Source organism: Malania oleifera, chromosome 1, assembly GCF_029873635.1.
Source record: "Malania oleifera isolate guangnan ecotype guangnan chromosome 1, ASM2987363v1, whole genome shotgun sequence".
NCBI lineage: Eukaryota > Viridiplantae > Streptophyta > Magnoliopsida > Santalales > Ximeniaceae > Malania > Malania oleifera.
In genome coordinates this window covers 142,747,413-142,766,093 of record NC_080417.1, presented here as the reverse complement: position 1 = coordinate 142,766,093, position 18,681 = coordinate 142,747,413, and positions in this window count along the sequence as shown.

The window sequence follows — 18,681 nt, the reverse complement described above, 5'->3', positions numbered from 1 at the left end:
AAAGCCAACGTTCCAAAACTAAAAACTCTATTTATCCTACATTACACTATACAAATAAAAATACACTGATTTATTCCATTCACTTTGACTAGCTCAACTCTAAATTCCACTGAATAAGTATAGATATCTCAGGCGCATCTAATCTTCCAATTCCCAAGAAGCCTCCTCAAAAATCTGGGACAAGGAGGGGGCATCTGCCTGCCCTGTACTGCTCGATCTCCTCCTCCCTGTCATCGTCCCCCTCTGCTATCATATCTCCTCCATGGCCCTCGACTGGACCCTGCCTGAAAATCAGAAGGCGCGGGTCTCTTCCTCTGGCTCTATGCTGCTGCGTCTTTCTATATGCTGCTCTTAATCATCGCAGCCCTGTCCACTATCTCTGAGAAGGTCTAAACTTGGAAGTCTACCACTTGCTCATACAGATTCTGCCTCAGGCCCTCCTCAAACTTCCTCGTCTTCCTCTCCTCATCTGGCACTATATACAGGGAAAATCGGGACAGTTCAACAGATCTCGTTGCATACTTCTGCATCGTCATAGACCCCTGTGTTAGATACAGAAACTCCGATGCCTTTGCACTCCTGATCGTAGTGGAAAAATACCACTCGAAGAAAATCTCCCTGAAGCGACTCCACGTTATCGCTACAAGGTCAGGCCCCTTCTCCTCAAGTAGTCTCACTAACCTCCACCAGCGCTTTGTTTCCCTAGTCAATTTAAATGTAGCAAATAACATCCTCTGCTCATCTATACATGAGAGGACTGCTAGTATATCCTCTATATCCTAAACCCAATTCTCTGCTACCAGTGGGTCCGTGCCTCCAACAAAAGACCGGGGTTGCATATGCGTGACCTGCTCGATCATGCAGCTCTGCTCCCCCGATCTCTTGGCCATCTCAACCATCACCTGCTGAGTGACGCTACGCAACACTATGTCAGAGTTTGCACCACCCATACTGGAAGGTTCTACTCCATCACCTCTCACACTCGTGTTACTGTTCCCAAGATCCATTCTGCAAAGGAAGCAACTAATCTCAGCATACAATTACCATCACACAACCTATACACTGCAATAATTCATAAATTACTCTTCTATGACCATTTATCTCCACATCCTTAATCCCCATTTAGGATTCAGTCCTACCACTCAGATTCAAGACCCAATGATAGTATCCATGATTTTCCTGAAATTGTCACCCTAGGAAAAACATAGAAACAACTCCGGTACTCCTGCCTCTAGGCCGTAAAATAGAACCCTAAATTCTCACCTCATCCTCAAACAATCACTAACGCACATTCTTTGTCTGAGTTCCTACTGCTAATCCTCTTCTAAGAAGGATATTGCTGAATTCTACACTTGAGCTTCATTGTATTTCACATTGATATTTTACATTCAAAGTATATAGTGCTGAAACTGTACTAACTTGCTCTTTGAGAGAGTATACTTGTACGCAAGTTATATCTTGTTTCTTGTAGTTCTTTGACGATTCCAAGGGTTGTTTGGATCGTTGGCTAAGCAAGGAAATATTTCTTAGAGAGGCGGGCTCTAGCCTATGTAAGGAGTGACCGAACGAGGGGATATCGTTTGGAGAAGGCGGGCTCTAGCCTTAACCAAGGAGTGTTGTAATCGGTATTGTTCCACCCATCAACGGAACTGAACTAGTGAATCCTTTGGTGGTTTGCCAAAGGCGAGGACGTAGGCTGGGTATAAGCCAAACCTCGTAAAAATCTTCGTCTCATTCTCTCTTTCCCTTACTCTTTATTTTTAGCACATTTAAATTGTGTGGATGGTTTATTTGATAATCATTTATACTACGTAATATTTGGAAACCAAACAAACTTAAGGTTTAATTTTGACTTGGGTTGCGGAAACCGAAAGGGAGTACGTTCGTTACATCATATCTTGCGAAAACCTTACGGGAGTACGTTACTTGGTTAACATCCTAAAGATAAATTTACCAAGAGTTTATTTGAGTTCTAAATACTTGGAAATAGTGATTTGATTCATCTATATAGGGCTTTACATCAGCAAGCATAAATTCCCATTCACTACAGGGTTTGGTTCAAATTTGGAAACTATAAACAAACAACCATCTTGAGTTGTTATATTGCCAAAGTGCTGAATACTTTATATCTTGGTTTGGTTGTTTGTTGTTTAACTTATACTTGGAAAATAAATTGATTGTTTGGCTTGAAGATATTGTTTAATTGATTGGTTGTTTAATTGTTTTATTGATCGGATAAAAGAACTAAGTTCTCGATTGATTAAATAATTAAACAAACAAGTCAAGAATTGGTTAAAAGAAACAAAGGAAGTTTAAGGTATCTCAAAAGGAATTAAAAGAAATTTTTAAAAGCCAATTCACCCCCCCCCCCTTCTTGGGAAGCTATTCCTAATTTCAATTGGTATCAGAGAGGGGTTATAGCAACTCTTAACTAGAAGCTATAAAAAGATCGTAATGACTCACATAGGCGTAGCTCCCTTTAAAGAGGGACAATCTTCAATTAGGCCACCAATCTTTTGTGGTTTGAACTATACCTTCTAGAAAAAGAGAATGCAAATATATCTTCAAACTATGAATTGGAACGCATGGGAAGTTGTCATGGAAGGTGATCAAATTCCCACTAAGATAGTTGATGGAAAACAAGTTTCCAAAGAGAAAAATGATATGACCGACCTAAACTATAAGATGCTACAAGTTAATGCTAGTGCTATGAATGCTTTTTATTGTGCCTTGGATGCTAATGAATTTAATAGAGTAATGGCTTGCAAATCAGCTAAGGAGATATGGGATAAGCTAGAAGTAACATATGAAGGAACACCGGATGTTAGGGATAATAGGGTTGATATGCTCACAAGCGAGTATGAAGCATTTAAGATGAACCCGGATGAATCAATTACAAATATGTTTACTAGGTTCACTCATATAATAAATTCCCTGAATGCCTTAGGAAAAACTTACACTACTTATGAGATGATAAGAAAAATTCTTAAAGGGCTACCAACCGTATGGGAACCAAAAGCCACTGCCATAACCGAAGGTAGAAATCTGAAAAACACATCTTTAGATTAGCTTATAGGTTCTCTTCTCACATATGAAATGGCAATGAATGAAAAGAGTGGGAAAACCAAATCCCAAGAAAAAATAGCCTTTAAAGTCTTAGAGGAAAACTCAAGTAGTGAAATGGAAGAAGATGAAGAAGCCTTCATATCTAAAAAGCTAGCAAGGATACTAAGAAGGAGAAACAAATTCAAGAGAAAAAATCAAAAATATGAATAAGATGAATCAGAAGAAGAAGTTACCAAGAAATCAAAGAATAAAACTCCTAAATGCTACAATTGCAATAAAGCTAGACATTTAAAATCGGAATGTCCACTATTAAAGAAAGAGTCTAAAAAGAAAAACAAGAAGTCCATGAAAGCCACTACTTGGGATAGTACAAGTAGTTCGGAGAATGAAATAAGTGACCAAGAGGTTGCTTACACGTGCTTTATGGCGTGGGATAACGAAGAAAGCTGCTAAACTAAATCTTCAAATAAATCTTGTAGTGATGAATCAAGTGATGAGGGTATGCCATCTTATGATGAACTTCAAAATGATCTATTCAAAGTACATAAAATGCTGATGAAAGCAAATAAACAAAACACCTCATTGAAGAATAAAAATGAAAGTTTAATGAAAGAGTTAGAATTCTTAAAAAATGCTGAAAGAGATAAAGACTCAAAACTCAAGCAATTAGAACATAAGTATGAATTGGCAATGAAAGAAATAGAATCCAAAAATCTTGCTGAAAAAGAAAATAACTTGAAAATTAAGAAACTAGAAAGCAAGAATGACCAAATGATAGAAGACCTTCGATCCTTATCATCTACAGTTTATGAGAAAGATATGTATATTTCTGGATTAGATGATAGAATAAGAAAATTATCTCTAAAATTAGAGAAATTACAAAAGAAGGTTGATAACAAGAAAAAGATAGAAAATCTTAAGAGTCAAATTGAAGATAAAGATAAGATCATTTACAACTTCACAAAAGGAAAGGAAAACTTTGATAAGATGATTGGCTTACAAAGAATGCCTCTAAATAAAGAAAGCATTGGTTTCAATGGAATTGAAAATAAAAAGAAAAAGAATTCTTACATAGGATATTTCTCGAAAGAATTCAAAGACTATACTTGCACATCTTCTAATGCCTACACAAACACCATATGCTATCAGTGTAAGAAAAAGGGGTATATAAAGTTTGAATGTCCGTTTAAGAGGAAAGGTGTTAAAACTAAATAAGTATTGAAAATAAAAGAAACCTCCCTTGAAAAATCCTCCGGACCCAAGAAAATATGGGTACCAAAAATGAAATAATGACTTCACACATATATAAAATAGAAAATGACATTGTTGGCCAAAATCATAGGGTGATTTTTTACAAGGCTTAACTTAAGGAAATATAAATAGAAAATATCAAATCTAAGCTTATTATATAAGCGCCTTGATGTTACATGCTACATGCTTACTTGCCTACATGTGATGTATTGATATGCTATATGCTACATGTGTATTACTTGATTTATATTGAAAAGTATGGCTCACTATGTTGAAACTTGAGAATGAGATTATTGAGCTTAAGCATAAATTTTTTATATAAGGATAATTCTTGAACATATATGATTTTAAATGAATCACATGGATAAACATACTACTCTTTATCTATGAGCTATGAAAGATATAGTAGTTATATTGGTATCCATGAACTATACGTTATGTGATATTAAGTTTTGGTATCTATAAAGTATTTTTGGTTTCACATGTTAAACAATTTCAATAGATATCAAATCTAAAAGCTCACTTGGTATCACAAAGTCAAATTATTTATGAGCATGATTATGTCTATAAGCATGATGTGACATTGATGATCTTAGCATGATATTGATACTTGATGCATGATATGATTCAATATTTTACATGAGATGATAAAAGCAAAATTAATAACAAAACTGAATGTACTGAATTCAGGGGAAGTGTCATGAATCATTAATCAATTGATATCATGAATTAAATTTTAAATTTTAAATTGGTATTATAAAAACCATCAAATTAATATCAGCCATCAAATTAATATCAGTTGGTATCTTAAATAAATGTTGTGAGTTACACACTACACATGCTATATTGAAAAATAATAACTTGAGTGTGTACACATGTTTGGAATACATGGTTATTGATATGCTTAAAATGATTTGTATTTAAATTTAAATCATTTCTTTTCTTTTTGATTGATGTCAAAAGGGGGAGAAGTTGTGAAGCAAACTGAGCATAATTGAGCATGAGCATAATATTGATTATAAAACCAAAAGAAAGTGATGAGCATGATTGATGAAATTAATATTGATTTTAATAAGATGAAGCTTATTGAAAGGGGGAGCCTTTTTAAGGCTTACTCACATTTTTGCTCCTTGTTTGTCATCAAAATAAGATAGAGAAGTTGTGAAACAAAAAATTGAGCATAATTGAGCATGAGCATAATATTGATTGTAAAACCAAAAGAAAGTGATGAGCATGATTGATGAAATTAATATTGATCTTAATAAGATGAAGCTTATTGAAAGGGGGAGCCTTTTTAAGGCTTACTCACATTTTTACTCCTTATTTGTCATCATAAAAAAGGGGGAGATTGTTGGTCTTACAAGGCTTAAAATCTTGTTATCTTATTTTGATACTAACAAACAAGTGGAATTTAACATATTTGTGTGAGTAATGTTGTTTCAGGGCTCATATATGAGAAAGCAAGGTTAAAGTGCCCACAAGGATCAAATATGATGAAAGCAAGGTCAAAGTGCTCACAAGGATCAAATGAAGCTTAAAAGAGTCAAAGCATGGATTTAAAGATGATATATGAAACCTTGACGAATATGAGGACATGAATGAGTTGTTGAAAGCCAAGGCATATTAAAGTCCAAAGAGCCAAAGAAAAGCAAAGTGAGAAAGCTCAAATAATATGAAATCTTGAAGAAAAGATGAAAGCTTAAAGAAACAAAACATGAAAACTCAAGAACCTAGAATGAGAAAAGTTTTAGAAGTTTTCATGTAAGTACTTTAAATGTTTAAAATATCGTTTGAAATATTTTGAAACTCTTAGGTTAACTTAGACCTAGATACTTTTTAAAATACCTGAAAAATATTTTTATAAGGTCAAAAATTATTTTAAAAAGGTTAGAGTCATTTTTGGAATGAAAAGCATCAAAAAGAGTTTTTCCATTTGCTGTCAGTTTTTATACAGCCACATTGAGGTGACTTTTTCTCTATCAAAAACTCATTATTTTAAAAAATGGTCAACATTAAAGTTGTAGGATTTCTCTTAACTTTCTTTTGACATCAAGAAAACCTAATTTGGAGTTATACAGAAAAAGTTATGGCTAAAACACTAAAATGGGGTCACTGTGGACAGAGAACAAGACAGAACAGGCAGAGAGTTTTAGTATCAAGTTCAGACGACTGAACTTGCGACTTCAGTCATCTAAACCTGCGACATCAGATGACTAAACCCTGATTTCAGACATCTGACCCTGTATCCAGTTCTATTTTAAAGGGGTTTAAGGAACTTCAGATGACTGAACTCGAACCTTCAGTCATCTAAACACTGTTCAACGGGAAAATTTTTTAAATTCTAATGTTTTAAAATATAGCCATTTGAGCTTCAAATTTTCTAAAATTTTGGGAAACTCTATAAGGAAACTTTTGCAACATGAAAATAAGTTTGAAAACCTATAAATACATGGTTTTACAAATCAAAACTCATCCAAGAATTGAAAATTTTGCTTGCAAAGCTGAAAGCACTCTTGTTCTTCCAAAGCTCTCTTGTTCACTCATTGAAAAATTCTTTTGTTGAGAATTCTGAAGTACTAATCCTTCTTTCTCTGAGTTCCTACTGCTAATCCTCTTCTAAAAAGGATATTGGTGAATTCTACGCTTGAACTTCATTGTATTTCATATTGATATTTTACATTCAAAGTATATAGTGCTGAAATTGTTCTAACTTGCTCTTTGAGAGAGTATACTTGTACGCAGATTATATCTTATTTCTTGTAGTTCTTTGACGATTCCAAGGGTTGTTTGGATCGTTGGCTAAGCAAGGAAATATTTCTTAGAGAGGCGGGCTCTAACCTATGTAAGGAGTGACCGAACGAGGGGATATCGTTTGGAGAAGGCGGGCTCTAACTTTAACCAAGGAGTGTTGTAATCGGTATTGTTCTACCCGTCAACGGAACTGAACTAGTGAATCCTTTGGTGGTTTGCCAAAGGCGAGGACGTAGGCTGGGTATAAGTCGAACCTCGTAAAAATCTCCGTCTCATTCTCTCTTTCTCTTACTTTTTATTTTTAGCATATTTAAATTGCGTGGATGGTTTATTTGATAATCATATATACTACGTAATATTTGGAAACCAAACAAACTTTAGGTTTAATTTTGATTTGGGTTGCGAAAACCGAAAGGGAGTACGTTCGTTACACCATATCTTGCGGAAACCTTACGGAAGTACTTTACTTGGTTAACATCTCAAAGATAAATTTACCAAGAGTTTATTTCAGTTCTAAATACTTGGAAATAGTGATTTGATTCATCTATACAAGGCTTTACATTAGCAAGCATAAATTCTCATTCACTACAAGGTTTGGTTCAAATTTGAAAACTATAAACAAACAACCATCTTGAGTTGTTATATTGCCAAAGTGCTGAATACTTTATATCTTGGTTTGGTTGTTTGTTGTTTAACTTATACTTGGAAAATAAATTGATTGTTTGGCTTGAAGATATTGTTTAATTGATTGGTTGTTTAATTGTGTTATTGATTGGATAAAAGAATTAAGTTCTCGATTGATTAAATAATTAAACAAACAAGTCAAGAATTTGTTAAAAGAAACAAAGGAAGTTTAAGGTGTCTCAAAATGAATTAAAAGAATTTTTAAAAGCCAATTCACCCCACCTCTTGGGAAGCTATTCCTAATTTCATCTCATAATATATCGTGTTTCACGTATTTCAATATTTTTCAAAATACTCATTTTAGTAATTCACAAAATCTCATTTTTCATGCAAATCATTCTTACTCACATATAAATACCATATTTCATTATTTTCCACTAATCACATCAATAATTTCCCATTTCAATATTTTCTCAGAAATTACTCATCGTTATATTTCACATTTTTCAACACATATCATACGTCACACAGTTTTCATCTAATATTTATAATATATTAATTTCATACTCCAAAACATCACAATTTGATATTACTCAAATGCCACACAATTTATCTAATATTTATATTATAATAATTTTCAAGCAAAATACAATATGCTCATTTTCATATATTAATTTAAACAATAATTATAAAAATGATGTTATAATTTATTCCACTTACCTGACTTAGTGAGAGTTTCATTAACACCCAAATCCTGCACCCTTGGCTCCCGAAACTCAAATCCTGCAATTTACATTTTTCCCAGATTAATTAACTTATTTCCCTAAAATAATACTCATCTAACCTTTCTTAGGCTCCATATACCTCAAATCAACATTTAAACTAATATTTGACACTCCCACTTAATTTTCTGAATTATGCATGCGGGTCCCAAAATTACACCCGCGACGCTCACCCGAACCCTAAATTCTGAAAATCCTACTTCAACTTCAAATGCTCAATATTCTAGCATTTCTAAATCAATCCTAATTAATTAAAAATAAACCCCTTAATAACCCATATATCCCAAATTTGGGGTTATGCCCACGAGAAATCTGTCCTGCTAGACTTATAGAAAATCATCCCTAGATTCTCGTGGTGGTGTCCGATCATCAATCGGGCTTAAAATTTGCAAGAAATTGAGATAAAAAGGGAAATTAGCTTACCCCAGGAGATACGCCTATGCCGCTCCTACCACCAATCCGCTCTGGTAGAAATGACGGCAATAGAGAATGGAGTCCAGCGATATCTTCCGATTTCCGATTGGACGAGAATTCATCACAAAACTAAGGAGAGAAGGAGAGAGAACGAGATAAGAGAGAGAAAACTGACAACTCTGCGCGCAAAAGAAACAAGGGGGGGTCTCTAGATATCTGAGGTGCTTCCTGAAGCTTTGGTTGTTATATATATACATATATATCTAATGTATATTATAGTATTATTATTTAATTAATGATAATAATTATTTAAAAAATTTAATTATTTATTTTCATTTTTATGTTTATTTTATAATTTATTTTATTATTACTTTTTTTTCATTTTCTAGGGTGTTACAATAACCTTCTCATCAATGACTACATCCCTACTAATCACCACCTTGTTTACCACTTGGTCCTATAGCTTGTACCCCTTTACATCTATTGGATACCCCAAAAAGATGCAACGACGAGACTTCGGATCAAGCTTAGACCTCTCCTCACTAGACACGTGGATATAGGCTGGACACTCGAATACTTTCAATTCGGAATAGTCTACTACATTTCTCGTCCACATCTCTTCCGCCATTTTACCACCTAGTGACGCTCTTTATGATCTGTTGACTAGAAAACAAGTCATACTAACTGCCTCGGCCTAGAAGTTCTTCGATAGCCCTGCATTCAATCTGAGATACCAAGCCCTATCAGCAAAAAGTCTGATTCATCCGTTCTGCCACACTATTTTGTTGAGGTGTCCAGCGAACTGTAAAATGTCTCTTGATGCTCTGCTCTGCACAAAACTTCATAAACTGAGAATCAGCGTACTCAGTCTCATTATCCGACCTTAAACATTTAATTCTCCTCCACGTCTGGTTCTCCACTTCAGCGTTCCAAATCTTAAACTTGGCAAACGTACTTGATTTGTGACGCATGAAGTAAACTCAGACCTTCCGTGAGTAATCATCAATGAAACTCACATAATACACATGTCCACCCTTTGATGCAACTCTAATTGGGCCCCAAACATCTAAATGTACATAGTCAAGAATACCCTTTATCTTGTGAATAGTTGGTCTAAATTTTGCCCTGTTCTGTTTTCCAAGAACACATATCTTGCAAAATTTCAGCTAACATGATTTCAGGCCCTTCAAGAGTTTCCTCTTGTGTAGTTCCTCCATGTCGTGTTCCCCCATATGCCCAAGATGCATATACAACAAGACGATCTTATCTGATTCAGCATTCATGGCTGCAACTCCACCTACAAACAATAGTTTCTTGCAACGTGTAAATATTCTCATCTAGTTTCTGCCTTTTTATTACAATTAGATTACATTTCCATACCGTCAAGACTCCACCTTTGGACTTGTAATTGAAGCCATTACAATTCAAAGTGCCAAGAGATATTAAACTCTCTCAACTCAGGTATATTTCTTATATTACACAATGTTCTTATAGCACCATCGAACATCTTTATCTTTACATTTTCTTTGCCAACGATCTTCCAAGAAGCATCATTACCCATAAGAACTGATCTAAAATTCACTAACCTGTAAGTGCTGAACCACCCCTTGTTGAGAGTCATGTGATAAAAACATGTCGAGTCAAGTATCCAAGGAGTCCATTAGATTATTCGACCCCGCTGAAACTGATAGAACATCACCATCCGGTGAATTTTCTTCTTGAACAACATTCACAAATTTTGAAACACCTTCACGTCTCTCATAATTTCCCTTCTTCCAATCCGGACACTCCGGTTTCACATGCCCCTTTTTACCGCAATTATAATACTAGATTTCCTTCTTCTTCTTTGATTGATTTCGGGATGATTTCTTACTAGACCCATTCTTAAACTTTCCTTTGCCTCGATCATTACTACCATTTACCACAAGTCCTTCTCCTTCATCACATATCTTTAACCTTTGATGAAAATTTGACGAGACACTTGTTACCTCTTCCAAATCAAGAGTTTCTTTTCTCCACGTAAGAGTGGTCACAAGATTTTCGTGGGTATAAGTTGAGGGCAAAGAATTTAACAGCATCAAAGTCTTATCATCCTCATCAAACTTCACATCAACCCTCATCAAATCACTTATGATTTGGTTAAAAGCATTGATGTGTTGATTCAGACTTGATCATCCAATCATCTTAAGCCTATATAAACGCTGCTTAATAAAAAGTTTATTATTGGGGGATTTAGACATGTACCGACTTTCTAACTTTCAACGGATAGCCACTGGAGAATCCTCATCCATTACCCGATAGAGAATTTCATCAGCCAAACACAAGCGTATTGTAGACGTTGCCTTTGCTTTTAAATCTACCCACGTTGCCTCATCCATTCCTTCTGGTTGAGTATCAAGCAAAGCCTTAGTCATTCCTTATTGAAAAAGAATGTCTTTCACTCTCCTCTGCCATAAACCAAAGTTTTCGGTTCCATCAAATTTGACAACGTCAAATCTTGCAAAAGACGATCCCGATGTCATAACAACAATCACTCTGATACCAATTTGTTGTAATATGGATTGACTAATGAAGATGCACAGCGGAATAAACGACAAGTAAATGCAAACAACCAGAATAATAACAACAATATGATTTACGTGGTTCGGTAAAGCCTACATCCACGGAAGCAATGACACACAAATTTCACTATGGAAATCACAATGTACATAATACACTTCTCAAAATGATCACACCCTCTTCAATATATGTCCAGAATAACATATATAGAAGTTCCTCGGAGGTTTCCATCCGTTTACCCAACCACCCAACGTTCAAAAATTTAAAATTCAAAAAAACTACTCTCAGCCCAGGTGTCATTCGTTGACGAGTACAAGGCTTCATCGACGATCCACAGAAGACAATTCGTCGACGAGAACATGCTTTCGTTGACAAGTCCAGATCTCTGAAATTTTCCTACTCTCGGTATTTTCTCGTTGACGATTTCAGAACCTTTGTTGATGACTCATTGTTGTCCACTCATCGACGAACACAGGGCATTCGTCGACGAGCTCTGCTGTGCTGCCCCTTCATGTTTTTCCCCTCTTCTTTCTTTGCTTACAAATACAAAGTATAAGAACCACAAACAACACTTTTTGAGAAATTATCGAATGTAGCTACCCCTCTACGTCGTCCCTGCACCTATTGTTTTAATGTAAGACAAGCGACAAGTAAGCCCGGGATAATCATGATGCTAAAAGTGGAGCCCACTCGTTACATGTCTTTCATCTAAGCAACATATGCACAAACATGTGGAGGGCATGCATAATTTATAATGAATGAGGGTACTTTGAAATCATCTGCCTTGCACGCCACTTTCTCACGAGCATATATTTGAAAGGAACTGGTGACTTGCCAATTCAATGATTGTGAGGTTGAGGGGCTATTCTCTAGAAATTTATTTATAGTCTTATAATGCCAATAAGATTGAAAATTAAAGAAATAAAAACGTTATTTAATTTCCACTTTTCCCTTAAAATATATTAATTGTAGCAATTTCTTCCTTAAGCTCTCATATTCAGCAATTTGCTGTCTATGCATACATTGTATTTTATCCACTAACGACCTTTAATATAAACATTCTGTAATCCAAGAAAGTACGAAATATTTTTTAAATAAACGATAATTACATCATTTCTCTTATTTATTTTTTCAAAAGGAAAGAAACTCTAAGCTTAAAATTTGAAAAAATTTGTATGTTCTTGAATTGATTGATATGTAAAGAACTAAAAATGTGATGTTATTATTATTTTGTTGTGTACATACATGAACGGTATAGGCTTTCATCTTCCTAAAAAATAGAAAGAATTAAACTAAAGTGCTATTTTTATTAAAATAAAGCAATACGACACCTGCAAGTCTTAATACTATATTCTTATATGAATCCCATTGTATGTTTAGAGTGGGATATTTGCAGCAAAATAAATTGTTAAGTGCATTCGAATATTAAAAAGTAATGTTTATTAGTGAATCCAATCCATACTCCTACAAGATACAAGTCAAGAGGTGTCTTGCTGAAATGCAATAAATTATGGGCTAAGCCAAAACCATAAAGAGATTGAGTCTCCTTGAAGAAAACAAAATTTTCACACCTCGACCTAATTAGAATTGTATTTCTGCTCTAATTATGTTTTACTTATTATGTATTTGAATATCCAACAGAAAGTATATCAAAAGATTAAATACATATCCAACATAAAGTATATCAAAAGACTTTCTACATGAATTTAGTTTCTCGATCCGGTTACTTTATATAAATCCTTATTTTATCAAGTTCTTGCGTATTGAAGTTTAATACAGGTACAATTAATAAATTCCTAAAAGTTAAACAAAGTAGAACAAAAATACATGCCTAAATAAAATGTGTTTAGGAAATGGTTGGGAGCATGGTTTTGGACTTGAATTTGGACTTGGTGGATTTGAATAAATTTCAATACAATTTCATGTTAAATTTAAAATCTCTACAAACATGGGATTAGTATTTTTGCAAGCTAAACCCACAATGCGTGTCCAAATAAGAGCATAATATTGGACAGATGACCTAGAAGCAACCATTTTTAACCTCAAGAAAAGAAAAAGGGAAAAAAGAAGCTCAATAGGAGCAATACTTCACACAATGCAGCAGGGATGTTAATTTCATTACTCATAAATTGGTTTTTTTTTTTTTTCAATGTCATAAAGTTTAGACCATAAGATGAGATGCACCTTGCTAGAGAAGTATCATATTACACTAAGATGTTCATTTGCAAAAAAAAAAAAAAAAAAAGAAGTTATATTTAAAACAAAATAAAATAAAATAAGATATTTAAATTGAAATATGATAAAATTAAGTAATAAATTTGATTAGAAAATTTCATCCCTCTCTTGCTCATGGAGGGCAGAGGGTATGATACTATGCGCAGGAGTTTCCAGTAGTTAATGATTATGGAAGGGAAGGGATGCCCCAAAAGTTTCATTAGTATTCCTCTTTTTAGTACCCCAATGCCAATGCCAATGCCAATGCCAATCAAAAACACTCCCCACCCCACCTCTTTATCTTTTCCTCTCCTCCATTCCAACAGCGAACCGTGGGCTTGTCTTGTCTTCTGCCCACCGCCCCCAGCGGGCATGGTTTTTGGCCCACGTGCGCCTCACGCCTGGTCCCTCCGCGTGACGTAAAAAATGCTTGCCCACAACTCCAATAAAATTAATGGGATGCAAAATTATTTAAAATATTCACACAATTGCTATTGCTTTTTAAATTCCTTTTAATCTATAAGTTAAACAAAAAGACAAAAACACTAACGTCACATAAAATTGATAATAATAGTTATACTACTTTTTTTGAAGTTAAAAAAAAAATTTATTCATTTCAATTTTAAAATTCATCTGAATCTTCTAAATATTTAATTTTTTCAAAATACTTAAGAGTTCATTTGGATCAAATATTTTATTTAGAAAAAAGAGAAAAAGAAAATAAGGGGAAAACTCATTTTCCCTAATATTTTCCTCCTTTATTGAATATTATAAAAAAATTATTTTAATATGATTATAAATTAAGAAAAACTTAACTTTATTTATGTGTAAAATTAATTTTTTGTTTATGAATTTAGCATATATATATATATATATATATATATATATATATTTCTCACTTTCCTAGAATGTGGATTCCTCAATATTTTCTTTTCATTTCCTATTTTTTTTCTAAATTCCAAACAAAACCTTATAGAAATCTTAACACTTGATAAATCAGGGAAATGAATATTAAAATCCAAGATCACAAGAATTTTCACCCCTTAATTTAAAAAAAAAAAACCCATGTCTTTTTGCAAGCTAGTACAACTATAGGACAAGCCATAAATCCAGACGTTCTGGGTTTATTTTTGTTCTAAAATCAAATGCATTTAAAAAGAAAACCAGAAAATAGGATTAATTAGCTAATTTACAGCTAAAGTTCTAAATAAATGGAACTATATGTTGATTTTCTAAAGCAAGCCTTTTATCAAATATTAATTCTGTTTGCTGTTTTAATTCATTAATCAATTAAATTAGTTTTCCCCGGGTCTGTAGCTCTCCTACATCTTGCCCTCTTAAGGGGTGGGGTGCTTTTATATCATTCATTCCCCATGCTTTATATGTTATTTGAGAATATTAAGATCAAACAAGGATTGAAATTCCCTCCTGCATGTATGATTTGCTAATTTGGTCAGTTTCATATAATTTATAAAAATCCAAAATTTTCATAGCACATTTTATTTTTCCGCAAGGAATCTTAGCAGAACAAAGCTAGAGAGAGATGGATTTTTGGGATGTTGGAAGCATGACTTCTTCCGACCTTGAATTTGAATAAATTTTAATGCAACTTTATTATGCAATTTATTCAAATCCAAGAGTCCTACGCAAACATAGGGTTAGGTTTTTTCAAAAACAATTTTGATTTATAGATCAGTAATCTTCAGTTTAGCCAAAATCATTTGATGAGGCGACGACAATCTCATTGCACAATTCCATTGGCAGGCGCTATTTGAGATGAAGACGCGGGTTGGTATTATCAAGGCTTCTCTCATAACACAAAACTGTTTCAGGTATACAAAGACGATGACGGACTCGGGCTCTGCTCCAATTTCTCGCATTTGGAGAATATGCAGAAGTTATCCGATAGACCTTGCAGGCTCTCTCAACCTTTCTGAGATGAAGTGAAAGACGCGCTTCTTCACAGGCAACAAACTTCACCGAGTTGGCACTGTGGGGATGGGGGTTTGGGCCAATGCCCAAAGATATTTAGGGATCCTCGTGAAACAAGTTTGGAGTTTACTGGATAGGCCAGACGTCCTTTGGCCCAAAACATGTGAGTCAATCCATTTTGCTAACTTTTCAATTTGGAAAAGCTAAGCGCCCAAGTTCAGTGGGTTGGAAAAATATTTACAATAGCGTCAACATCACGACAAAGGGATGGCCTTCTACAAGTCAAAAATCAGGGATGAACCTTGATTCCTAGAATTGATCGAGCACAGTTCATTCAGAGTATTCATGTCCCAGAAAGTTATCATTCTGTTTTAACCCTTGGGACAGATCCAAAATTGAATGAGCTATTCCCAGCAGAAATTGTCCATCTTAGTTAAATGCATCATTATCTCCTCAGCAAATAGAAAAGATAGGTGGATTTGAACCCATTCTAAAAACGGAATATTTTCAGTCAAATCTGCTTACCATTACTTCCTGTCGCTTGAACGACCTCATCTCCTGTAATCTCGTAATGATAAGGAAGAAAGGAGGAAAAAACAGGACCCTAAACCTGATCAGGAAACTCAAATGTATGCCCAATGTTAAAGACTTATGCTGGACCTCGAGGACAAAATTAAAACAACTCCATAGACTCGAGTCAGATGCTTGCGCCCTTTGCGGTAACCAAGGAGAGGACACTAACCACCTCTTCCTGAACTGTTTGCATCTCCTCTACACACTAGGTTTGATGAAGCAACTGGTGGGATTTGTTGTTTTTCGAAGGCAACAATTGGAGTCAACGAGATTGTTGATACGAATACGTAGCGGAAACTCAAACTCGAATCAATCCAAAAATAAGTAATGCAAACACTTAATGATGAATATACGAAACAAGTAACGAATCACAATGAATAAAGGAAAGCAATAAAATCAATGACACACGAATTTAAGTGGTTCGTCAATATGCCAACGCCCACGAGAGCAACAATTGATTTTTCACTATCAAAACGTCAAGCTTACATCAAGGGTTACAAAATATTGTATATATTCAAACCCTATCCGTACAGAAGGCATAGAGACCATCTAAAATACTTCTATAGTAAATCCGGAGGAAAATCCTCCAAATCCCCCAATCTACTGATCCCACAGTTCAAATTCAGTGACCTGTGCCAAACAAAATCATTGACAGTACTGTTGACAGTTCTCCTCTTGCAGCCTCCTTCCTTATTCTTTGCATCACTATGCTTCCCCGACGCATGTATTCCACTCAAATATGTGCCACATCTCCAACAATCTCCAACTTGGTGAATATTCACCACTTAGGAGAAATCCGAAAGCATAACCCCGTTACTCCCCCCGAGACAGTAGATTGGAACTACCTCCCGTCTACCACCTGGAGACATTGATCAAATCCAAACAATGCTTGAACTTGTCTGTTGTGACAGGTTTTGTCAACATATCAGCCGCATTCTCAGATTTGTGAACCTTCTCAAGCTTGAAGCAACTAGTTCCCTGATCATGTGAAATCGCACATCAACATGCTTTGTCCTCACATGATACACCTGGTTCTTTGTCAAATAGATGACACTCGACTATCACACTAACCGAACTCCACCTTGCTAGACATCCAGTTCCTTGACTAATCATGTGAGCCACAGCACTTCCTTGGCAGCCTCAGCCATGTCATGTACTCTGATTCAATAGTAGATAAGGCAACAAGTGACTACACCATAGACCTCCAACAAATAGGTCCTCCCACAAGAGTGAATGCATACCCTATGAAAGACCTCCTGTCATCCAAGTCTTCTGCGTAGTCAGCATCCACATACCCTACCACTAATGTATCACTCTGTTGTCTACTAAACATAATGTCATATTCGGTCGTACCCCTCAAGTACTTGAGAATCCACTTGACTGCATTAAAATGCTATCGACTCGGATTCGAAAAAAACTTGCTCACCACGCTAACAACATGAAGCAAGTCCGGCCTTATACACACCATGACATACATCAGACATCCCACTGCACTAGCATAAAGGACCTTCGACATATCACAAACCTCATCGTCCGTCTTTGGACACTAAGTGGTAGGACAGCCTGAAATGACTTGCTAATAGTGTACTCAATGGTTTAGCATTACCCATTCTAAACCTCTCCAACACCTTCTCCACATAGCTGCCCTGAAATAACCAAAACCTCCCTACAACTCTATCCCTGTGAATCTCCATGCTAAGAATCCTTTTGGCTGCACCCAAGTTTTTCAAGTCGAATTCTTTATTCAACAGAGTCTTCAACTGATTCACTTCAATCATATCTTTCACAGTAATCAGCATGTCGTCGACATAAAGCAACAGATATATCAGAAAACCATCCTCAAGACTCCTCGCATAGACACAAAAATCATACTCACACCTCATGTAGCCAATACGGATCATATAGGCGTCAAACCTTTTGTACCACTGCTTCGGAGACTGCTTCAACTTGTGAAGTCACTTCTTCAGTTTACAAATTAAGTGCTCCAATCTACTTTGGCAAAACCCTTTTGGTTGTGTCATGTAAATCAACTCCTTCAAATCACCATGGAGGAACTCCGTCTTTACGTCCATATGCTCCAAATGCATATCATATTGTGCCACCAGTCCCAACTACCATGATGGAAGTGTACTTGACCACAGGGGAGAAGATCTCAACATAATCAACTCCCTTTCTCTATGAGTATCCCTTTGCTACCAATCGAGCCTTGAACTTCTCTCTTTCTTTTTTCAAAACTGCTTCTTTCCTATTGTACACTCACTTGCATCCAATCGCCTTTTTTCCAACTGGAAGCTCCACCAAGTCTCACGTCTGGTTCTTATGCAATGTTTCCTTCTCTTCCACTATAGCGCCCATCCAGCTACCTTTCTTCTGACTGTACACAGCCTCTTGAAAGGTAGTAGGATCACCGCTGCTAGTGATAAGTGCACAAGACACAAGATTGTCAAATCTGAACTTGGGAGGTGGCCTGACGATGCATCTAGGTCTGTCTACAACTAAGCTGCGATGCTACTAG